General features: G+C 33.1%; 1 protein-coding gene across 12 annotated transcripts in view; it reads right to left on the bottom strand.

The window, feature by feature from the left end:
- The window catches only part of EYA4 (EYA transcriptional coactivator and phosphatase 4), a 356489-nt gene that overhangs the window by 292901 nt on the left and 36993 nt on the right, over window positions 1–26595 (bottom strand). For 9 of the 12 annotated variants that reach the window (XM_051997785.1, XM_051997776.1, XM_051997782.1 and 6 more), the window contains exon 1: window positions 15374–16421. The exons of 1 other annotated variant lie outside the window; for it this stretch is intronic. The gene's annotated coding sequence lies outside the window, so the exon portion shown is untranslated. Of the gene's footprint in view, window positions 1–14861; window positions 15049–15373; window positions 16422–26595 lie in introns of those variants that run through there. 2 more of the 12 variants (XM_051997778.1, XM_051997771.1) reach the window with 2 other exon arrangements.

The following is a 26595-nucleotide window of genomic DNA, read 5'->3' as shown; positions in this document are numbered from 1 at the left end:
TAAAATATAATTATAATTATCTGTGATCTTTAAACTTCTTAAATCTTTGGACACCACTGATAGAACAATCATTCTATTAAAATTTATTTTTTCACAAAAGAATAAATGTGTTCTAAAACAACAAAGTAAATTCACATACTGCATAACAAAATGATTTATAAAGATTAAAAAACACAATTTCCTCTTCATTTTACAGACAAGAAAATAGAGGCTTAGACAAGTTAAATGACTTGCTATTAACAAAACATGAAAGAAAAGCTGGAAATAATGTTTTTGTATGTTGTTTCAAAACACAACTGTCATAAAAATTATATATATATATATAATATGCATATATATATATATAAATTATTTGGGTTATAGGACTCAAATTACAAATATAAAGAACTTTTTCTTAACTTGATTCAACATAAAGATCAGTGGACTACCTATAGGAAGATGTGAATTCCATCCTGCCTTGGCTATGCACTAATTGGGATCTCAAAAAAGTTACTGAATCACTGTGAGCCCCAGTTTCCTCATATTTAACTAGAAAGAACTGTAATGAACACAAAGCAAATAAAGAATTTTTTTCAGGGCACTGACATGGGTAAGTGAGGATGAAAGATGGGTGGCTTTCTTCCTGCAGCTGTTGTTCCCATGTCTCCCCTCGTAGTCTTGGCTGAAGGACATTGCCTGGCTCATCCCACCAGGTATGATATCCCTAAGATTCCATCACAATGGAACATTTTCAGAGAAAGGGTCAGGATCTCTGTGGCACTTTCCTAGAACAGCTGCACCTGTGGTCAGACTGTCCTCTGCTTATGATACTCCCAATTGTTTTATCCTAGGCAAAAGAATTCCTATCTTAATTTTTAAAACAATGGTGTAAAATCCCTACTTATTTATTATGAATTTTGACTGAGATTGTGTTTCCAAAAGAGCCAGAGCCCAATGTTTTTTTTTTTTTCATTCAAAAATGAAATCCACTCTCATTATTTCCCCTCTTTTTCTTAATATCCAATAAAATCCAAGTTTGGAGAGGGGGGTAAAGGAAGATTTAAAGAAATAAATCAAAATATTAATTTCCAGATTTTTCTCATTCACTAGAAACAACAAAATTAGGGGTAAACAATACACAGCAGAAAGAATGGATTATAATTGTGTTCTATCCCCACTTATAAGCAAATATATATATATATATATCATAAACCCACAACACCTGTGGGCTTCAGATTCTGACTTCTTAGCTATTCCAATTCAGATTTGGGTATTACATATGGGATAGTCTGATTTTCAAATATTTCCTCCAGTTGCATGATTCTATGAAATTTAATTCAATTCAATAAATATGTATTAAATGACTAATACGTTCAAGCATTACACTTGGTTCTGGGAGAAGAGCTACAAATTAATCTACAAGCATTTATTGTGCACCAATCCTGTGCCAGCACTATGCTAGACATGGGATATAAAAAGACAGAATTAAATTGTCCGTTCTCCTAAAACCCTTATATTTTATCAAAAGAGTCAATCTGTATATAAAAGTTTATAAAAATAAATACAAAATAATTTGGAAGGAAGATGGTAGCAAATGAGATAATTAAAAAAAAAATGTCTTATATAGGCCCTTGAGTTGAACTCTGAAGCAAACTCAGAAATTGGGGAAGTTGAGGTGAGGAGGAAATGGCTTTCTAGGCACAGGGGGCAGCATATACAAAGGGACAGAGAGAAGAAATAAAAACAAAAGGAGAAAAATAGTCTTGCTCTCATTTGCTGCCCAACTTCTATCTCAATACAGGGAAATCATGAATTACATCACCAAAGTGATTCATACAGAAAAAAGCACAATTTGTGTAACTATTTGAAACACTAATTTAAATTTCATGTTATTTTTGGATGTATAAGACAGTATTTTTTGGCTAAATGAGTAAGTTAGAGTAGCTTTTGAAGGGTCCTGTTCTTTTTGTGGGAAATGCCTAAAAACAAACCACTAGAAACTAAACAATTTTTTTTCCTTCCTCAGTATGCCTGAAAAAAAAAAAAAAGGAACACTCATTATCACTAAGAAGCCTACTATATATTTAACAGATACATAAAGGATTTATGATCCCCACACTTTCAAATACTGAAACAAACAAATATAGTGTAAAAGGAACTGCCTCTTACATCTGTAAATCTAGGGATTAAAAACACTCTCACTGACATTAAGATGATTTCAGCAGAAAACATTTGAGGAGGGACCAATTGGTTTCTTAAGGAACTCAGATGAGAAACCAAAATTAAAAACCTCAAGTAGAAATATGTCTTTTATTCTTCAGTTTACAGAAACTCCTCCATTAAAATTCTACTCTGATGCCTCATCTTAACATGAAAGTGACCTTGAGTTCCCAAATGCTTTATTAACTTGAAGCCAAACTGGAAAAGTTTCAAGTATAGATTTGATGACAGCCTGTATATCTTTTTACCTGTCATATAATGACCAGTCCAAAAATGTCTAGAAAGGTAAATCACCAAATTGGCATCAGGTTTATGAAATTTGGCCACAGTAACTGTCATAGGTAGTCTATTAAATTGGATATGAGCTGGGATTCCAGCCCATGGAGAAAAGCCTTGCCCTCATAAAATCATATATTTTTAAAGTATTAATTATTACTTCAGCATTATATGAGACAAAAGCAAGGGGAGATGTACAATTTATTGTTTCTTATAATCCATCATATATTTGTAGTTTTAAGTAACAGAAGAGTATGATCTGTGACTATGGAAGCCACTGATGAGGTGCTTTAAATAAATAAATAAATGTATATATGCAAATAAATGGAATATAATAAGCATTTCTATAACAGCATAATTTAAAAAAAAGATCATGTAGGAAACTGGAAATCTATTATGCACAACTTGCTATTCTTTTAACAGGTAAACTTATTTTTTCTCTTTTCTTTCTTTCCTCTCAACCCCACCCTTAGAGATGGCCACCATTAGATACAAGATACAAGGTATATATATGTTAGATTATTCTATGCATATTTCTATTTATCAATTGTTTTTCTGGATGCAGATAACATCTTTCTTCATATATCCGTTGTAGTTAATTTTGGTATATAATAGTCAAAACAACTTATTTACTCAAAGTCTAAACTCCAGAGGAGAGGGTAGGGTATTTTTCTGCATCATGGACTCTTTTATCAATATACTGATGTCTATGCATCTCTTCCACAAATCTTCCACAAATATTTTCATATTCATAAAATAAAATATATAATATTACAAAAATCAATTAGATTTAAGTACAGTGATCAAAATACATAAGAAAACAAAATTGTAAATTGCCTGAAATCTATCTCAATTAAAGATTCCTCTTTTAGAAGGAGAGGTAAATAGTACAACTTAATCTTTTATAAAGTAGCATTGATGCAGAAATACTTGATGGAATTTATATGTTTTTATCTGCCTCTTTTAGAAAATAAGTTCATTGAGGGCAGGGAAATATATCTTATGCATTCATTGAACATTAACAAAAAAGCTACAATATAAATCCCATAGTCAAATTTTGGATTACAAAAAGGATAGAGCTACAACTAATTTGCTTTAGGAAAATTCACTAATTAGGAACAACTTTGATTTTTGTAGGAGCCTGAGATAAGTGAATCTCTACTCAACATGTTTCCTAATGTCAGATGAACTGCAAACAGGGGCACATTGGAGTCAGTTAGATATGATTGTTACTATTATTTCTCTATTACATATCAAAATGATTTAAATGCTTAGCCCAATTATACATGGAGATGGTTAATGTTATTATATATCTTTTTATGGGAAATTAAGTGAGTTTTAATCTTTTTTCTCAGTATTAATATACATTTCCCTTTCAATAACATCTTTATAATAGCTAGCATTTAGATCTCTTTTTAAACTTAGCAAAGCACTTTTTGTGGGTGAATATACCTGCATCTATATATAATTTGCATATTTTATGTATACATAATTTCATTTGATCTTTACAAGAAAGCATTTATTAAATGTTAACTATGCTAGATACTATACCATTTGCTTTACAAATATTTTATTCTCGTAACAACCCTGATAATAGATGCTATTTTTATCCACATTTTACGTTTGGGAAACTGAAGGAGGTCAAAGTTGCAATTTTCTCAATATAAAAGTTATAACTTGCCCAGAGTCACACAATTTACAAATATCTGAGGAAATCTTTGAATCAAGATTTTTGAGGACAATTTTATTGCACATCTTTAATACAAAGAAATAACAGCTCTAGCTATTTCTAGTCACAATAAGTCATATGTTATATGTTTATTTGTCAAAGAAAATGTAGAGACAAGCATTAACTGAAAAATGTATGGAGATTAATGATAACACTTTATAATAGAATACACTATGCAAAAATATTTTGTTTAATTTTTCAGTAATTAGTTTCTAATGAGATAATAAATAATAACAAATGAGAATTTGTGTTTGAAATTTTGAGCATCATGTTATACCAATGAAGTGGCTAGGTGGTGCAATGAATAGTGTTCTAGATGAGAAGTTACAAAGAACTTAGATAAAATCTGGTATCAAACATTACCTTTGTTTCCTCTTCTGTGAAAATGGAGATAATAACAAAACCTACATCCCAGGATTTTTGTGAGGATAAAAATGAGCTAATATTTATAAAGTGTTTTACAAAACTTGATGTTCTATGTTACAGCTATCATATTATTATTAAAATTCCTTAAACATTTTAAGTGTTAAATGAAAATTATGAAAGTCTTGTTTAGAAGAAAGTTTCACATTCCACTTACAAAAATGAAGATATGATATGACACTGAATATAATATTAAAAAGTATATCATATCATTTTACAGGGAACTTCATACTTTCTCACAATACAGACTAATAAAGAAAAAAGTTCCCATAAAAATAAACATTTTCCTCTGGTGAAAGACAGATGATGGCTACTTTCTTTGAAATGAATCATTGAAATACCCTAGACAAGAGAACAGAAAAAGGATTGTGAATAGATCAGTTAACTCAGGTGACTCAAGCTTTTTTCCTGAACAGAGATTTACTTCCTACGTGCCACATTTCCCCACCCAGAGTAATCAGACATGAAATCTTATACAGTTGTCAAATACCTTTTTGTGTGTCTTCTATCAACATACCAGTATGACTTTCAATATGTGTTCTGGGATGAAAATACTAAATTAAACATTCCAAGATAGTCAAATGTGCTATTTATACATTTGTAAAGAGCAATAAGATTCTGAAAATGCAAATATTTTTCTTAAATGGCAGCATGCTTTGGATATTTCCAGATACAGCTTTATCATAACCAACTAAATATTAAGTAATAAGTTCTGTGCTGTTCAGGCTATTTTGCAAAAGATACTGTGGAAGGAACTCATCCATCCTTCTTGAACTTGACTCAAAAAAAAAAAACTTATTGCCTTTCCATTCTAAAATTATAGATGGTAGTTATGGGTTCTAAAACTGAAAGACAAAGGTTGACAAAAACACCCATAGTATATTCATAGATATACCAAGGCAATTCATGGTAAGCTACAAAAATACTCCTCAAAAGTGAGGAAAATACTTTCCTTCTACCTATTGGCTTCCTACTCTGACTCTCATACTACTAGATTTTTGTCCAAGGGACAGTATAGGTAACATTTGCAACTGGTGTATTAAATATCTCATATAGGCCATAAATAAATCATAAATGTTTGGAGAAAAATATAAAGCATTAGCTATTAGTTACAATAGTTATGTTATGTACACAAAAATAACACATATAATTAATTATAAAGTTAATGAGTTATAATCAAAGTTTGCTAGACATTTTCATTTGAAAAAAGTTTGAGCTCAATAAATATTAGCTATCACCATCATCATCATCATCATCATCATCATCATCAGTCAATTGCTACAGTATATGGAATGCTGGACTTGGAAGTCCTTTTTTCTTAAGTTCAAATATGATCTCAGACTTTTACTATTTATGCGACCTTGGGCAAGTCACTTAGTTCTGTTTGACTCAGTTTCTTCACCTATTCAATGAGTTGGGAAAGAAAATGGCAAATGACTTCAGTATTTTTGCCAACAAAACCCACTGTGGAGTGATAAAAGAGTCATACAGAAGTGAAAACATGATAGTAATCATTACCATCACCATCATCATTATTGTCATCATTGTGGAGAAAGCAGTTTGGGAAGCAGAATCTTGGAGGAAGGAGAGTCTTGAATTCTAACTTTATCACTTACTACTTTGTTAATTGTGTGTTTTTTTATCTTTCTAAGACTCTTTTCTCTCATCTATAAAATAAGACTATTGTATTGGGTAATCTCTAAAATTTGACTTTAAATATTTTCTAGTATTTAGTATTCCCTAATCCCTTTTAGGGACCTTGTAGATTATTAATAAGCTAGATCTTCCAAGCAGTTCTACTCCACCTCCTTCTTTGAATGGCCTCCTTTGTTTTGCCTTTGTCTCATCTCTGTCTGTTGACATTTTATCCATTATTTAAGCTGCAGATAAAATATCACTACCTCAATGATGCCTTCCTGAATTCTTGAGTCAATAATATTTTTTCTTCAAACATATCTTAAATAAGATTTCATATACGATTTTTACATACAGATGTATTGGAATCTTTACAAACTGCTAACTCATTAGAGCTGATGTTTTGGGCCAGAACCTGAAACAAGGTACTAAGTAGAACTAATTGATACAATGCTTGTGTTCACACCTTTACTCATTGGAGTTCACAAGTATGGGAGTTCACAAAATTAACTGTAACTTTGTGAATTCACACCTCCCTTGAAGCTCTTAGGGCCATAGAGCACTCTGGGAAAAAACCTATAATCCCTCTCTCTCATATCCCACAATTCCTCTTTCTTATATATAAGATACAGACAGAGGCTCTTAGGGAGAATTCAGCCAAATTACATAGAGAGAAGAGTTTTCAGAGAAAGAAGCTATGGGTCGGGAGTAGAGCTGAAGATTGAGAAGGCTCCCTCAGAGGCACAACCAGATACATCTCACACCACTGTGGTGGCTGGGCTCCTGTACTTCCCCCACTGAGACCAAGCTGGTCTGAAAGACTCACCAGAAAGCTAGCCCAGCCCCAAGTAAAGGAGGCAAGAGATTCATTCCATCTTTGTGCTGGCTGGAGGCTGAAGAAAGCAGAGGCAGAGGCTAAAGGACAGAACCTTTGGATTTGGAGACATTCGGAGGGAGCTCTTGGAACCAAGCAGAGAGAGAGGCCTCTAAGAATCTAGCTATCCGGGCCCAAGGAAAGAGACAAGACTTGGAAGGAGAAATAAACATTTGTATTTTTACCATCTGGCTGCATTTGGGGTAAATATTGATCTTAACTAAAACTAAAGCAGCCTCCAGAAAATCTCCTCCGAGAAACCTACCTTTTTCCAGAGAGAACCATCATCTTATATCTTATATCATTTTAAAGAAGAAAAAGAACTCCACACAGATGTGTCATTTTATTTTATAGTCACTTAAGTGTGTATCATTTCTCCTTACTATTCTATCAGTTCCCTAATACATGTGATCATATTATTTCTTATCTATCCCAGTATCTCTACAATACTCTATAAATGCTGGGAGCCTAATTAATATTGAATTTTTTTTATACTAGATAGTAACCAAGTAAACTATCTGGTCCTACCACAGTTAATATGAAATATGTCAAGCAAATCAAAGTTACACATTTTGTAAGATTCTGCATAATGTTTTCAAGTAAAACTGATCACACATAACCAGTGCTCTTTTCTACACTTCTCAGCAATATCATCATGGTATGATGATGGGAAGATGACTCAATTAGGATCAAGTGTAATATTGAACAAGTTGCTTTATTCCTCAAGATCTGTTTTGCAGACTAAGTGATAGATGATTGACTATGTGATTTGTAAAATGCTTACCACCTCTAAAATTCTATGATTCTATGATTGTAGGTCACTTTTTCTCTCTTGAAACAATTTCTTCATCTGTAAAATGAAGGGTTAGACCTGATCATTTCTGAAGTTTAAAGATCTAATGATCTAATGCTCAAGTATATATTATACATCTACTATGTGATCATATGTTTGCTAGGGGAACTCAATAATTGTTGTCATTGTGGTGCTGGTAGTTTTTAATTCCACAAAATAAATAAAAGAAACATAAATCTAGTTTTTCTGCTCTTGGATAAAATATAAAATGGGAGGGAGAGTCAGAGAGTCTTAAATGCCATGCAGAAACATTGACATATCTGATAGAATTATCCATTTCAGTAAATACTCATTCAGCATAACAGGAGCAATCAAAAATATTTATAAGGAATAGGTAGATGATCACTGGAATTGTGTTTGATTTTTGATTATAGTGGTTAAAATAGTAACTCACTTTAATGTGAGTAATGTAGGAAAAGGGTTAACTGACATTGTATAAGGGCTCAATAATTCTGAGATGTATCACATCAATACCATTTTATTTCCCTTTTCATTATACTCAACACATGAAATAAACAATAACCAAATAATTAAGCACAAGGAAATTTAGAGGTGAATTTAATATATAGATTGGATTTAAACAAGAACTTTCAAAAATATATGTAATCTTACTTGGAAATCAAAGAGTAATTCTATATAGGACGTAGCATATGGGATACTATATGAGCTCATGTATAAAATTTCAAATAATGCCAAATATTTTCTCATTTGGTCATCAAAAAAAAAAAAACCATGAGGTAAATACTAATATTATCTTAATTTTATAGTTAAGGAAACTAAGTCATGCAGAGTTTAGGTGACTATAATTAAATAGAGCAAGTGTCTAAAGCTGAATTTGAACTCAGATCTCCCTAACTCCAGTCCCAGATTTCTATGCACTATGTCACCTAGCTAACCAAAACTTCATGATGTGAGCTCATACATATTGATAATTTAATTCTAATTATTTCTATAGAACTATTACATGGAGTGAAAGTAAGGCAAAAAAGTAGTAGCAACAATTCTTCATGCATCAATCAATAGAGTGCCAGCTTTGAGAAATCTCAGCTAATAGAAGAATGAAAAATATGATCTATACAAACATACACAAATTTATACATATATACCTATAAATCTCTCTCTCTCTCTCTCTCTCTCTCTCTCTCTCTCTCTCTCTCTCTCTCTTCTCTCTCTCTCTCTCTCATTGTCTCTGTTTGTCTATGTGTGTGTATGTGTGTCTTTCTCTCTTTTTCATCTATATATGTTAAGCAGTGAGGTGGCATAGTGGATACAACTGGGAATTTGGAGTAAGGTAGACGAGAGTTCAAATCTCACTTCAGATATTTATTGCCTGTATAACCTTGGCAAATCACTTAAGCTCTGTTTGGCTCAGTTTCTTTAACTTTAAAATGGGAATAATAATAGCACTTATCTCTCAGAGTTGTTATAAAGTTTGAATGAGTTAATATTTGTAAAGTGCTCAGTACAGTGCCAAGCACATAGTAAGCACTATATAAATGCTACTTATCATTATTATTATTATGTACATATAATCACATTACATATTATATGTAATACACATATAGGGGATTCAAATTACTAATGTAAAACAAAAGTAAAACTGTAATAATTTGAACTACTTAACAATTCCTACTGGTTTGGGAGCAACAGTATGTTAAAAACATAGGAAAATACACGCAAAGTTTTTGCTCTGAATTTATAGAATGAAATATTATGAAATTGTTGTAAAAACTTTGATATTCACTAAAAATAATCCACAAGGCCAAAGAAATTGTATTTACTATTTTCTTTTGAGGATTATTTCTTTGAACATATCTAAATGATATATAAAATATAACATTATTTTCCTTTGGGAAAGAATATCAAAGATTCACATTTTGACATTATAAAAGGCAAATTTTCTTTTAAATGGCTGGGTATGGATTATCTAATATATATATATATATACATATATATATACATATATATATGTATATATATATATACAAACAATACAATGATAATATTATATATATGTATCTATCTCTAAATCAGTCATGACCTCTAAAGGTATCCTTTATGTAAGATCAATATGAACATTTAATAAAGTAGTTCACAGCTAGTATTCAAAAGAAAAGCAATCAGAAAATAAAATCATTATCTTATAAACCACTTAACATTTGCAAAATGTCATGATGCTCACAAAGCAACTATTTTTTCTACTTTTAAGTCTAATATAGAAATCATAGGAAAATAGAGCTTTAAAGTCCCTAGAGGGAACAAAACAACAACAAAGAGAAAGATAGTGTCATATCTTATTTTGAAATGTGCTTTTAAGTAATATATGCTTTTACACATGAAACTTCAAAATTGGTCTGCTGCATTATCCTAATAAAAGCACTACTCTGAAACCATTACTGCATAATAATATCTGGCCTTTGTCCAAAGTCTCCACAACAAAAACCTATTTCTAAAGTATAATATTCAATATCTCATCCAAAGAAAACACAGAATTTTTTCCATGTCTCAAAAATACAGTCAAAAGTAATTCAACTTTTGTAGGTCACTAAGTTTGTCAATTACACATTTAATATATCACAGAATTTTAAATATGAGAAGAATTATGAATGTCTGAAGCAGCAAAATGCTTTATGTCTTCAATATTACTCTGTACTGAAATCTCAGGGGTGAGAAAAGGGTCAACAAAAAGCCTAAAGGTTTCAAATATCTAACTATATACAATTGTTTCAAGGCTTTAAGATCAATGATCATTTTTTGATGACATACAAGGCAACAGTAAGATTCATTAATGAAATCACTAAAACAGTTCATAGCCACCTGTACAAATGTGATTTTGATAACTTAAAATACTCTCTATTTTACAATGGAACAACATTACCCATTTTCTCCCAATGTCAATAGAAGTCATTTATAATACTGTATTTCTTTCATAGGAAATATATTCAGATAACTGTGTTATATTGTGTGTATACATATCCACATATATACATAGATATACAATGTGCCACCAAATGCAGATTATATCTATAACCTATATCTTTATCAAAGTTTTAAAATACTTGAAAAGTACCTGAAAGTTGTATTACTACTTATGGAATATGCTGCTTTTGTTTAATTTTTTTGTTTTCAGATACAAATTAAATTTTTGAAAATTCAAAATTACCATCTTGAAATATATTTAACTGCTAAATGCAATACTTCCTAAAATTAGATATCGTTCACATTTTATAACAATTTATAACACACTGGTCAATATATGAAGCACCTGAATTATTATTTCAATTCTTAGGTCAGTGAGAAAGATTTAACAGGAGAACTTTGCAACTTCATCCAGTGCTTACTAGTATCAGTTTCTTTTAACTAGTAACTATTATAATAAAATCCTTCACTATGCTTTTGAATACAATTAGTTTAAGATTCTCTTAGAGAGCCATTATAAGAGTTTAAGAAATGGAAGTATCCTTTCCATTTGTGAGGAACTTGTCAGGCTTGTAACATATTTGTTCATTTTTTAGAGGCAGTACTCAAAATGTCTTCTACTTTTGTTAGCACACTTTTCTATTTATTTCTTAAAGCAGTGATCTGAAATATTTACTACCAGACAGTACCTAATTTTAGGTTTTAAGTGCTTTAGCAGCTCTATGAAATATGATCAGCAGCTGCAACGTAGAACTATGCTGAATAAACTCCTTAGAAAGGGAGACCTGTTTCACTCAAAGTTCATAATGTCCCTTCATTTACCTAACAGAAAAAAAAATAATGAAAAACATAATAAATACTTCTAGTCTTAAATTACTTAACACTTCACTAAGTCTTGAAAAGGATTATCTCCCTTCTACTCAAATTTTGTATAAAAGGTATGTGGTTTCAATGAGTGAATCTCATTTAATTTTATCATTTAAAAGATGGAATGTGAACTATCCAATGTACTCAACTTTCATAACAATAGTTATGCTTATGTCCCCTTACTTTTCTAAGAAATATGGTTCATTTAATTCCACTGCATAAAATAAATAAAATAAAACGCCAAGCCACACAAATGTATTTTTAGAATTTAGCATCAATCATTTAGAGCTTGCAACAGAGATTAAAAACATGAAACTGGACACTGTATTTCCAGTGGCTGTGTACCATTTATTTACACCCAAAGTCTCAACATAAGTAAAAAGGGAACTCTCTGAGATAGAAATTCTCCCAAATATGTATGAAAGTATCGAGATACATACATACATATTTTTTTCACACAAGAAGAGGTCTTTCATATTGAGAAAAAGAGGAACTTGAAATTACTTTAAAAGATGGGATTTTCACATCTTCATTTTTAGGAGTATAATTATGATAGAAAATGAGAACTTTAACTTTGTAAAAATATTGGATTTTGCATGTTTTAACTTCAAGTTAGACTGAAAATTGCAATATAGGAAAATTATATAATTGATATGACTAGCAAACATTTCTTTTCAGGAAAATAAATTATTTTTCTGTCTCAAATACTGTCCATTTCTATAAAAAGGCAGAATCAAATAAATTAAAATTGACTTAATTTAAGTTTTGTTCTAATCATTGTATATAAAATAAATTTTGTATACTATAAAATTTTAAGCATTGAAACAATATTTGAAGATAAATGTTTCTAAACTCTTAAATTGTTAATGTTTAAAAACAATTAATTAGACAATGAAATGTTTCTTAAAATAAAAAATGAAAAGCTTTTTTTTTTTAAGATTAGCATTATTGTATTAGTTGGAAAGGTTAAACTGAGATAAACTTTCTTCTACAATAATTTCTAATAGTTGATCTGTAAATAATTGGCTTAAACCTTTTCTATTGTATATAATCAACAATAAGTTTAAAGTAGTGATTTTTTTTTTTTTTGCATTTGTTCTCTTGCTGCAATAAAAATTAGTCTCCTAGTTATACACATCACTGTTTCTGGCATTCCAGACGGCATAAAACTGCTTATTTTCTTTCAGCTTAATTGTCGATCAATTAATTGAATATTTAATCTTTACTTAAAATGTACATATAAATACTTAAGAATACATTTATTCCTTAGATTTGTCTATGGCAAATATTAAAGATTTATTTCATATTTTCCTTATCTTTTATCTGACTCATCCCGTGTTTGGCGCTTAGAGCTTGAGTTCCCACAAGAGTCAAAAATGTTTTGTTGTTGTTGCAGTTGTTGTTCAAAATCAGGCGTTATGAGAAAATCCTTTTTTAGCGACCCCCTGAGTCGAAGAAGTTAAAAAACAACACCAGCGCCCTTTAATACTGTCAGTCTCCGAAATTCAAATGAAACTTCAGAAGCCTAGTATTGACATTACGCTGCTGTGTTAAAATTTATTAAAGCTCCCACCTAAATCCCGCTGGAGTTTGACCTGGAAATTGACAGATACCTATGGAGAAATCAAACAGTTGCTGTCAATAAGAGTGCCATATCGTTGAAGATAAATTTCTCTCAATCAATTACATTTATCTCAGGGTGCGAGCCAGAGAGAGGTAAGGAAGGGAAAAAGAAAACTGTTAAGTATGAGCCCTTAGTGTGAAATCTAACCTGTTGGTTCTCTTAGGTATCAGATTTTGGAAGTGTCTGTAATGACAGCCAGAGAGGCAAATTAATGGCCAACAGCCCACTGGGTTTGAACACGGAGAATCCAGTTACCTCCTCACAGATCAAGTACACAACACACACGCACACAGAGGTCCTCCACGTGGAACTGTCTTGAAACCAAAACACATGTGTCTGCACTTCTATACTGCACCAGGCAAGAGGAACCTACACCTTCCCTAGCTGTCCTCGGATTAGTATTATTGAATGGTTTGAGTTTCTTCTCCACTTTAGTGAGGAAGGAGCTAGAGAAAGAATGTATGAATGGAAGCAAACCCATGCAATCATAGTAAAAGACAAATGTTCTTCCCTTAGGGCAAGGAGGTAGGGAAAACGCATGGAGAATTCACTTTGTGATTGTCTGCAAAATTAAACTCTCCCTTACTGTTTTGCCCATCTGCTTTGCCTGGAGATTCCATCAGTAAACTCTCTTAATAACTCCAAGATGTTCTGAGTTTTGTATACAAAGAAAGGATAATATTTAAGTGCTACTAAGCAAAGATTTTTGGATGCTGTAGGGCGCAGATTAAACAACCATGCAAACTGTCAACTTGCAAATACAACTAAACGATACGGAAAAAAAAAAAAAAAAAAGCTGTCTTAGAGATTCCTCTTGACTGGTACAGAAGACCTAGTTTCCAAGAACGGTCTCTCTTCTATAGTCACGCTGCATTTGTTCGGCTGTGGGAGGGGAAAACTGTACCCTTTCCACTGCATCCATAGAGAGCCAGTGTAATTCTTTTGACAACTCTCGGCTAATTTCACGGATTCTGGCAAACTCCACAAGCTGTTCGCTCCACGGCACATAAAAAATTATTAAACACGGAACACCATGGTGGACGTGCTCATAAAAGTCATTGGAAACTGTTCGTGCCTCCAGTTTAAAAGGAAACTGCAGGATTTATTACCGTGTACCCCAACAAATACAAAAAATGGACCCCAAGATTGCTACATTTCTAGGCATTATGGCTCTTCATCTTTACGCCCACACAATTAAGATGAATTCTCAAAATATAAATTTAAAACAGACGGAGAAAGGTAGCAAAGTTGACAAAGGCTCATCGAGGAGAATTTATTATTATTATCATTATTATTATTGGATAGGGAAGTCAAGGACAAGTAAGTAAAGGAGGAAGAAACAATGAACCGTCAGCCGGGATCTAAGTTAGAGTTCGCAAAGAATTTCCCCGACCCCCTGTAACAAGATTTCCAGGGAAGTGGCGAGACGAAAAAAATTCAGAGCAAGCTAGAGAGACATCACCTGAAGTGGAGCAGAAAGTTTGTCAGGGGAGAAGCAGCCCCGGTACCCACACCAGAGTTCAAAGTCCACAAGGTACGAGGAAAACAGGTTTCAGGCTGATCGCTCCGACATAGTGCAAGAACCATCCCCTCCACTATTCATCACCCCTTTTCCCCCCACTTCAACTCTACAGCTTGCTGATCTTCGCCAATCTCTCTCTCTCTCTCTCTCTCTCTCTCTCTCTCTCTCTCTCTCTCTCTCTCTCTCTCTCTCTCTCTCTCTCTCTCTCTCTTTCTCTCTCTCTCACTCTCTCTCTCTCTCACTCTCTCACTCTCACTCTCTCCCCCGGTCTTTTCAGAGTCCTCCCCGCAGCCCTCCCCCTGTCCCTCCCCCCTCTCTCCAGCAACTTTCAGCCTGAGCTGGGCACATTTCCTTAGGGAGAATTAAGGACTAATCACAAACGAAGAACAATGACCCCCAAAAAGCAAAATTTCGCCGGACTTCTAAGGGAGTTAGGAAGATGGAATACTCACCCCTGCTGGTGCCCCGACAGCCGCAATTTTAAACTTTTTTTTTTTTTTTTTTTAGCCTCTGATCCGTTTGTATAGACTGTATGGGTATGTACTTATTTATTTATTCTCCTCCCTTCTGGATGTCTAAGTTTTCCCTTTCTGTTGTTCCTTTGGTGAAAGCAGGACATCCCCTTAGCCTATCCACACACACCCCAACAACTAGTGTACACAAGTGGGAGAGAAGAAAGGGGGTGGGGGTCCGTGAGAGGAGACGTCTAAGCTCAGAGAGGGAAAAAGAAAGGAAATGGGCCAAAACTTTTGAGTGACTTCCAAAACAAAAGAAAAAAAAAGCCAAGAGAAAGCCCCCACTCTGGTAGTTGTCAAACACTGTTCTGTCCTGAGGAGAGGGTGCCTTTGCCCAGTTTCCAGGGCTATTAATCGTTTGGGGTGGGGGAGGCGCTGGACGGGGGTGGTGTTTTCTGAGTTTAAAAAGAAGCCCTAGGGAACCCTAAGTGGAGCGTGCCCCGGCGCAGGAGCTGCTTCGCACTTGTGCAAAAGCTAGGAGCCGGAGCAGGCAACGCCTGCTGAGGGGTGGCTGAGACTGCTGCTGCCGCCGCTACTGCTGCTGTCGCCGCCGCTACTCCTGAGGCTGCGCCTACAATCGCCACCTCCACAGCCGTTCCCGATGCTGCAGCAGGGCGAGGAGGCTGCGATGGCACAATGAAGCCGAAGAAAATATTGGACCGGCAAGCTGTAGTTTAGGAGGTTACCGGGTGAAAGCAAGTGGACAAGACTGAATTCTGCTCATTTCAATTCAGACTGCTGAACGCAGTCATTGGTGGAAGGCTGGACAAGGGAGCCGATGGGCTCTATTGTTGGGGACCTTGGAAGTAAGCTGTGGCAAGGCTATGACCTACCTCCTAAGTTTCTTCTTAGCCCTGGCAAAGACTTTCCTGCTACCTGAGGCAGCACACTCCCATCCCACACCCTCCCAACGATATTGGAAGAACTCTTTGGACCACGATTCCCCCACCTGCTACTTGAGGAATTCTACAAGATCCTCCCACAGTCTCTCTCTCTCTCTCTCTCCTCTCTCTCTCTCTCTCTCTCTCTCTCTCTCTCTCTCTCTCCTCTCTCTCTCTCTCTCTCTCTCTCTCTTCTCTCTCTCTCTCTCTCTCTCTCTCTCTCTCTCTCTCTCTCTCTCTCTCTCTCTCTCTCTCTCTCTCCTCTCTCTCTCTCCTCTCTCTCTCTCTCTCTCTCTCTCTCTCTCTCTCTCTCTCTCTCTCTCTCTCTCTCTCTCTCCTCTCTCCTCTCTCTCTTCCTCTCTTCTCTCTCTCTCTCTCTCTCTCTCTCTCTCTCTCTCTCTCTCTCTCTCTCTCTCTCTCTCTCTCTCTCTCTCTCTCTCTCTTCTCTCTCTCTCTCTCTCTCTCTCTCTCTCTCTCTCTCTCTCTCTCTCTGTCGCTCTCTCTTCCTCTCCTTTCTCTCCCTCTTCCCTCTCACCCCCCCAGCTCTCTTTTTGTCCCTTTCTTCCTCCCTTCGTCCTTCTGTCCCTTCTCTCCACCCTCCCTTTCTTTCTCCTTCCCTCCTCTCTTCTCTCTCTTCCAAAAACACAGACACACACACACACACACACACACACACACACACACACACACATATAGGATTTGCTTCCATTCCCCTGCGTCCAAGTTGTTTCTATTTTGCCCGTGAGTCTGGGGGAATGGAGTATGGGAAAGAGGGGTATTTTTTTTTTCCCTCTTGGAGGAAAAAGAAACTGGCAGGAAGATTTTTTTTCCCCGGTATCCTTATTGCTACTTTCCTCCTCTCTACCCAAGTGCCACCCCTATGCTATTCATAAGCCTCTGACAGATAGCTATGTGACACGAATAAATGAAGGAGTAACCAGCTTTGGAATGTGCTATACCAGAAGGGATTGTGCCACTTCAGCTCTGTGGCAGGTATGGGAATCCTGAGCAGAAGTCAAAGGTCAATCCGGCCAAAATTGAATTCCAGAAGTACTCACTCACTCAGCTCAATAATTTTACAAGCATCTTGGTGAAGCAATGGTTTTTACTTGATACTTCTGAGTGTGTATCTACATATAGATAGAATTTATCAAAGTCTGTGCAAAGCCATATAGGACAAATAGTAAATATATTTATGTTCCCATCTCTTTTCAAACATGATTATTTATTTTGATAAGTTTCTGCCTTGAAAACTACTATTTGTAGATTTAAATTCATCTACATGCATCCATCCATTTTTCTATCTTTCTATCTATTTAGCCATCTATCATCTTCCTGACATTCACACAAAAAAGAAAATAAAAGCCAAGGAATTGTCTTAACTCTTCTGATCAAGGACCAGGACTTCATTAAACAAATACTCAGGCTTAATAATTGTGGTGTGAATAGCAAAATTACTGAAAATTGTCATTTTTTCTTTCCTTATTGGATATTAGCTAGAATTACCGTTTTAGATGAGTATATGTTCTGGGCCATGCCCCAGATCTGACTTTTCCTTCTACTGACTGGAAGTCTCTTTGCTTTGATGACCAGAAAGAAAAACTTTATGACTAGCAGGATTGTTTCCTCACCTAAATATATCTATGTGAAAGAACACCTATTGACAGCTAAAAGGAACAATTTTTTAAAAACTGAACATTGAGGCAGATAAAGTCACTATCCCCTGGGTTGAGTCTCTTACAACCTTTTCTATAAAAGAAACAAACAGAACTTGAACTATATTTGAATTAAAAAGTCATTGGTGTTAAAATAATTTTACAATTTTTATGGTTTAGAAATTTTTAAAAAGTACATACTTTGTAATATTCCCACTACCACCATCATTCCTTTTAAGACCAAACTTAAAAATTAATGATAGATATGATATGGTAGATATGCGGTGCATTGTGTGAAGATAAGTTTTGTTTGTACTTTGCATATCATTCTATTGCTGACCGGGACACTTACTACTCATCTACCTTAGATTCCTAGAGCATTTTAAATAAGTTACTTCAATTAGTGTTTTGCAGACAAACAGAATTTTGTGGTGCTACTATCCATGGAGAGCTGAGGAGGGAGGGGAGGGGCGGAAATCATGAGATCCTAAGTCATTGATTTAGAACTGGAAATGTCCTTAAAGGTGAGCTCCTCCAACTCCCTCATTTTCTAGATGAGGCAACTGAGGCCCAGAAAGCAGCTTGCTCAAGATCACAGAGATACTAACAGGCAAATTGGGGATTATAACTGAGGTCCTAAAACTAAATCCATTGATTTTTTTCCTCTCTCTAATAGGCCACTTCTCTGGATAGTCATCTCTTTTGACTTCTAGTAAAAAGAATGGCAATACCACTTCCCTTATCATATTTCTTTTAGAGTTTTGGTTTTCTAGATTTTTAAAAAGTTATGTTTTCTTTTACAGGGGTTTATTCACAATCCATGGCTATTGCTTAATACAGTGACCATTTGAACTACATTTTCACAAGTGGAAAAAAATGCAACCTTTCATTTTAGAGCTGTGATCCTAGACTATGAGTCACAATTTAGAAATCAAAATTAAATTTATTCAAACTTCAAAATAACTAATTCTATCATGAGTTTCATATAACTCATAGCACAATATGCTGCTGAAATTGGTTTGTCTAGAAAAGACTCTCCTTCCAAAAATAGTATGTAGCTTTCTTGTATAATGACAAAATTTCATTAAATACATATGTGTATTTGTTGAGAAGGAGAAGCAGCAAGGTTTTAGTTTTTTTTTTTCTTTTAGAAGTTCCATTAATTCTACTTCTTTACTTATGAGAAAGTGAAATGTTTCTGTGTATTCCTAATTAATATCTTCCTTTATTTTTTCCTTCCATCTCCCTCCCTCACATATCTTCTTCTACTAACTATCCTCCATTTCTGCACATCCTGGATAATTCAAGTCCAGCTTACTTAGTTGGGATTGTTAGTTGTAAATCTTTCCTGTTACTTCCTATTCTCACTGTCCCTGAACTAAGTCGCCTAACATTAATCTTGGATTCTTCCTTGTCATTGTAGAATGCTATTATTTGAAGTTATTAAGTTCTATTAAAACACCCCAATCCCCTCAAATTGGCTTTCTACTTTTAGCATGAAGTAATAGTATGTCTCTATATTGTCATTCAATATTGATGATTGAGCCACTAATCATTAACATAAATTATCTTATCAAAATTGAATTAATTGCTATTAATGTGCTTTAAAAAAACCACAAAATCATATGGGATGATATTAATAGTATTAGTAACAAATGACTTCCTTTATGCTCTTCATATATAATGAAAGTTTTATTTATGATAGGCAAAAAGCATCCATAACTATATTCTAAGTATATGCTAATTCCAACTACAAGTTATCTTTAATCTTTGTGTCTCATTTTGTTGTAAAATATTACAGTATGCTATTGCCTTTGAATTAAGGGGTGGGAGGAGCAGGATTCAGAATCTGGGGAAGATAAAAGTCTTCTCCTAAGTATTTTATAAATAAAAATGCCATACTATTATTTTTGTGTTTTTTTTTTAGGCAAGTTATCAGCATTATAAATATCCATCCTATTTTAAACTGTAACTTCTGCCACATTAACTATATCCAAACAAATATGTTTGCAGAAATTTATCTATTCAGCCAAGATACACAATTTATGACAGAAAATATGCAATTAGAAAATAATTTTATGCTAATATTAAAATATGTTGAAACTAATTCTTATGGTAGTTTCCCTAAAGGTGTGTGACAATCATAAATTTCACAAGTATTCTTATAACTAATCAAATACAAACTTTCAAAAAATTGATTCTATAATTTTCTTACTTTAGAATATAGTTTTGAATGGACCTCAAAAAGAATTTAAAGTGAGATGTGATTGACAGTCACACAGGATATATACATGGATTAGTTGTGATGTCCATTGTTGGAGGGAGTATTTCCAGGAATTAAATTAAAGATTAATTAAAGCATCAAAGTAAATATAGTGTAGTTTTAACTTCAAACCCTGTGTGAAAATATGAAAGTAAAAGATATTAAGGGAGAACTCTAGGTAAAATTATATGGACTAAGATGGATTTTTTTTTTAAAGATAAGATCTGTACTTCAGGTTTTTTATGATTCCAGTTTTAAAATACTCATTATAGAAATAAAAAAAAAACAGTCATTCTTGGGATAGCAATTGCTCATTATTAGGCTCTGATAGCAATAAAAGTAACATTACCTAAATGAATTTGCAGATTTAAGGCCATATCCACCAAACTACTACAGAGTTACTTCGTAGGAACTGGACACGACAATTAGAAAATTCATCTGGAAGAATAAACAGAAAATCAAGAATCTTAAGAGAAATGTTTTTCCTTTTAAAAATAAGAATAAAAGAGGACTCTCAGTTCCAGATCTCAAATTATTCTTTAAAAAAGTAGCAGTTATTTAATATTGATTAAAAGACAGAATGTTTATCAGTGCAAGAATTTTAGTAAATAAGATTAGCGAAATCAAACTTAGCAGTATAATTTTCTGATAAATTGAAGAGCACTTCCTGCTGGAGTAAAGACTAACCTATTCAATCAAAACTTCTCTGAAAACTAGATAGCATGTGGCAGAATTCTGATTTAGAATATATTCTGATACTATTCCAACAAATAATAACAAATATGGATAGGACAGGACCACATGGGCTAAACATAAAAAGGTCACATTATAAATAAATTAAAGGAGAAAAGAGAAATCTTAACTATAAATAGAAGACAGTTCTTGACTAAACATGGAATAGAGATGTATATAAGAGATAAAATTAACAATTTTAATGATGTAAAATTGAAAAAGGTTTTGCACAAATAAAACAAAGTAGATAAATTAGAAAGAAAGCAACTGAAAATATATATGCATCAAATTTCTGATAAAGATATGATACAAATTGTGTCATAAGAAATCATGATTGACAGATTCAGAAAAATCCTTCAAGATTTATATGAACTGATGCATAATATGAGAAAAATGTAAGGAGGAGGTGACTGCTTTTCCCAGCCTCACTTCAATTAAACTAAATGTCAGAATAATAAATCATAACTTTTGAGCAAGTTCAAAAAGCTCTTCAAACTGAGATGATACTGCACAAAAACCACATGATATACACACAAGGGAAACTTGGTTATGTTCTTGGTATTGTCTATAGTACAAGCTATTCCAGAAACTGGAGAGACTGGCATTCTATCTAAATGCACTGAGAAGAAACAATCTGAGGTGGGGAAAATGGATTCATGTTTAATATTGGGTTTCTTCCCCTCTTCACAGTATCTCATGAGCATGAAAGTATCTGTAGAATTTTTGGACTTACTTTCTCATTAGTGTCTTAGCATCAGCACATTCTACCCAATCCCAAGCTTAGGCAGATATACTGAACTTATGGCTTTATAAGGAACCCAGAAAAGAAACTACATTATGCTTAAGAGTATCTTCTTGATCACCACATCAACTAGTGAAAAGGACTCCCCCCAACATCCCAGAACTATGTTATTCCTTTGACTCGTGTTTTCTTAGCTTGAATCCACTTGTCCCTGCATTCTGTGTATATTTATAAGAATGTATCACAGATATTTAGGAGACTTCTTTGTATCAACTATTTTTAATATGTGATTTTAGTAAATTTCCTTTCTGAAAACTATTGAAGGCTGACTGACAAAATTGATTTTCAATTTAAAATCTGGGGAAGAAAGGATGGGAGCCTTTATGCTGGTGCAGACTAGTCTAGCTGATGAATTAAAATAACCTGAATCTTCACAGGAATTCTTAATATCTTAAGGGGAAGATTTACCAAAGTTCTAGGAACCTAACTAATATGGGATAGTGGAGATTCCTATAAGACTCTCCAGAATTCATATGAAGAACCATCAAGATGATTTATACATTAACAACCATAATGTAAAAGAAAATAACTGAAAGATTTAAGAATTATTATAAATGCAATGGCCAAACACAATGTCAAAAGACTAATGATGAAAGATTTCCCACTTTTTTGGCAAAAATGGCTTAGAGCTGCAGAACAGGAAATAAATTTTCAAAGAGGACTAATGTGTTAACTGTTTTTACTTGACTATGCTTATTTGTTTCAATGAAGGATGGTTTGTATTACGATAAGATATTAATTGGTTGAGAGAATAAAGCAAAAAAAAAAAAAACAAAGAAAGAAAAAAGTATATCCATTAAACATTATTGGAAACTGTACTACACACTGGAGATAAAAAGAATTTTTTTTAATAGTCTCTCACTTCTGGGAGTTATTGTCCATTTTTTAATGGCATGTAATAGAAGTTCACAGTTTCTAACAGAGTTTGTAACATCTTTTCATTGCATATTGGAATATTCATATTTGCTGTTACGTTCATAATGAAAATAATTTTTTTTATAAAATGGATTTTTAAAAAGTGAACTAATTCTCTGTTTCCCAGAAAAAAAACATGTTTTAAGCATGTTCTTCCCATGTGACCAGAAAGACACATTATACCCCAAATTCTATAATATCACAATATAAATTCTATTTTGGATTGATCAACTTAACAGTTTTTGCTATTGGCATCAGCATTGATCATTTATTTTAAATAATCTAGCTTAGATACAAACAATTCAGAGATTTTGAAAGTGCAGATGCACTGATTCAACCTAAATATCAATCTTACACTTATTTCAACTTGAGTCAATACTATGAGATGGTACAAAAATTTAGACATAAGAAGAAAAAGTAGAAATATCCAATTGCTTGTGAGTGTGGGAGAAAAAAAGTAATGACATAAGATCCTTTCTATGGCCAACATTTTCTGAATGATGGGGTTTTTATATTGACATCTAGAATTTAGCAGCCTCATTAAGCTGTAGTGTTTTTACATTCATGCCAAATGCATATGTAATTTTTCATGTATTTGAATTACTAAATTGCTTCTTAAATTCTGACTAGTATGTTATAAATGCCCTGATGTGGTGGCATTATTCAAATGCACAATGCCAATTTCCTTTGGAGTGGAACCAATGATTTATATAATTATATATTTTATATATTATAAATTCAAGTGCAAATCTAATACATGGAACCATATCACAGGATTTGTTATTTATATTAAATCTAGGTGGAATCATAGACTCCTAGAGCTGTCTTTAATGGAGTTGAAGATTATTAGCCTAATCCATTACTTTTATAGATGGAGAAAAACTGAGGTTCTAGAGAGATGAAGTGATTTGTTGAAAGTTTAAACAGAAAATTATTGGCAGGGCTAAAACCAGAACCCAGATCTCTTTATTCTATGTCTAAAGTTTATTTGTTTATTTTCTTTCCATCTTACCTTTCATATACATGACTTCATTTTACAATTGAGCTTCATAAAAGTGAAGAGGCAAAAGCTTTCTTTAGTGTCAAACAACCCAAAATATTTTATTTTAATTTCATTTAAAATCAACTTTAAAGTGGAAAGTGCCACTTTCTATAAAGACAGATTTTAGGCTAAAAATCAGCATGCTAAAAATCAGAAAATACAGTGAACTGGAACTTGATAAAAATAATAAGATTACTGATATAACAGAATCCCCTATTTTCCCTTTTTAGGCTCTCCATGAATTTTAGCTAATACCAATTTGAAGAAATGAAAAAAAAAATCATGGACTTGTGCATAGTCCTAAAAATAAGCAGGATTTAAATTATTCTGAATCAAATATCATTAAGTTTTTTGGGGAAAGGGATGAGAAATTCTTGAAGGTCTATGTAAAATGTATTCACTAATTTTTTTTAATCTCATCTGTTGCTTTACAAACAATAATGTGTAGGGGGAGATAAGTAGAGTAAATAGATCTGAAACAAGACTGAACAAGAGTCCCCTAAATCCTATTTGCTATGAGATTGGATTGTTTTTTTTAAACTTCATATACTGACACACTTTTGGAATAATTCTGAAAAAGCAAATCAAACTAAAATGAGTCTCTACTAGTTTATGAAACTCTCAAGAAATTTGATCTACAAAAGACCTGTTAAATCATTCTCCTCTATTCTACTTTCTATAATAAACTTCCTCATTCTTGATAACATTTATAAAGAGTAGATTCATATATTCCTAAGAAGACAGGGTCATAGAATTTCCTTTTAAATTTTCTCCTTTTTTCTAGTTAAATTCTTTTTTATACCATACAGTATAGTTCTTCATTCTCCATGTTTATACTCAAACTTCAGGTATTTATAAACAATTATCATGCCCACTTTTAGTCATCTGTTAAACAGCCAGACAATTTAGATCTTTTAAATCTTACTTCATTTCAATTTGTCCAACCCATTAATCATTCTTTCTGCTTATCTCTGAACTGTTTCCAGTTTTTCTTGTAAAAAGATATCCCAGATTAAATGCCGTGTTCCAGGTGTGGTCTCATTAACATAGTAAACAAAAAAGGACTTTCCCTCCCCTCTTTTTTGTAGCCTAATGCTTTGGGTATTCTGCCAAGTCCTTAATTCCTGCTACTTCCACCTTCATGTCAAATGTATATATATAATTTTCTTCATAATCTGAAGTACTAAATTGCTTCCTAAGTTTTTCTCATTTATTTTTCTCTATTGAGTTTATCCCTCTTTTTTTTTTTTTTTTAATATTTCAGATGTCCCATAATCTCACTTTGGGTCTTTTGGATTTGTGTTAAATCTGTAATCACCTTGGATTTAAAAAAAAAAAAAGTGAAAATGAAATCTAAGATATAAACTCTCATTAAGCTCTAGCAGCCAGTCCCATCCTCCTCAGGATAGATATGTAAAGTTTTCTCAATGAAAAATATTCACTGAAAAAGTTCTAAAATAGACAAAATCAAGGTAGTGGGCTGACATGGGAAATATAGGTTAGAAATAAGTAGTAAGAAAGAAAATTCACATTTTACCTCTCCCTAAAAAGGAAATATTATCATTCTCTGATTTTGAAGTGGAAAGATGAAAGATTTGATCATTTCAATACATTTCTTCAGACCTAATTAACATGGTTATTTATTTGCTTTTTCATTGTCAATGTATGGAAAATTACTAAATTGCAATAAACCACTTGGATTGCATGCTTATGAACAGAAGTATAGTCCAATACATTATCAGTCAACCTTATAATGAAAACTTTCTGAAGTCTAGTCTTTCCAATTTACTTTAGTGAACAATTAGTGAGTTTATTTGATTATAGGCCATTTTGGCACTCTAAAAGATTTATATAGTAAGCCTTCTCTTAACCATTCCATCCCCTCCAGCTACCATCCTCTCTTTCTTTGCATTACTGAATTTCTTTAAAAAAATTAATTCCCATTCCCTCCATTTTCCCACCATCACTTAACTCCTTGCAGTCTGGTTATTTCCTTTATGATCCTACTGAATTTGTTCTTTTCAATGTCATCAATCCAGAACTTTTTCTTAGTCTTTGAAATCATACTCAAGTCCTATACTCATTCAATTGATCAATAAGCCCTGTTAATAAATCAATTAGTATTGATTATAGATTTACTTTGGGCAGACCCTATTCTGAGGATGCCAATTGAAACAATTTTTACTCTCAAGAAGAGAAAGACAATAAGTATATACATGAAAAAAGTATACATGTAAAATATATATATATACATATATAATATGTATACATATAAAATGAATAAGTACAAATATAGGTACATATTATGCATACTATAAATATTTATATACAAGTACATCTATAAGCATTTGTGTAATAAACACATGCATATGTACATGTGTATGTGTGCATATGTTAATTGGAAATTATTTTGGAAAAGAGGACAGTAGCAGTAAAGGGAATCTAGAAAGAATCCATGCATATAATAATGTCTTAATTGCATCTTAAAAGAAGGAAAGAATTAATTAGGAAGAATTAAGGAGGAATACATTCCAGATATGTGGCACTACCAATTCAAAAAGGCACAAAGATGGGAAATGGAGTACCAAATGTAAAGTGGAGGCCATTTTGTCTGCCTTACAGTGTGTGGGAAAGGGAATAATGTCCAGAGATGATGGAAAAATCCATTGGGACCAAGCTGTGTAAGGCTTTAAAGGCTAACTAGATGAGCTTAGTTGATCTAAAAAGGAATTAGAAACCTTTGAAGCTGCTTTAGTAGGGGATGACATGATCAGATCTGTACTTAAGGAAAATTAATTTAGAAGCACGTTTTAGGATATACTGGAGAGGTAAATGACTTGAAGCACAGAAAACAAGAGCTTGTTACAAT

The sequence above is a fragment of the Antechinus flavipes genome, chromosome 4 (genome assembly GCF_016432865.1).
Source record: "Antechinus flavipes isolate AdamAnt ecotype Samford, QLD, Australia chromosome 4, AdamAnt_v2, whole genome shotgun sequence".
In the NCBI taxonomy this organism is placed as follows: Eukaryota; Metazoa; Chordata; class Mammalia; order Dasyuromorphia; family Dasyuridae; genus Antechinus; species Antechinus flavipes.
The sequence above is the reverse complement of the archived record's forward strand: the minus strand, read 5'-3'. Positions and strand labels throughout refer to the sequence as shown.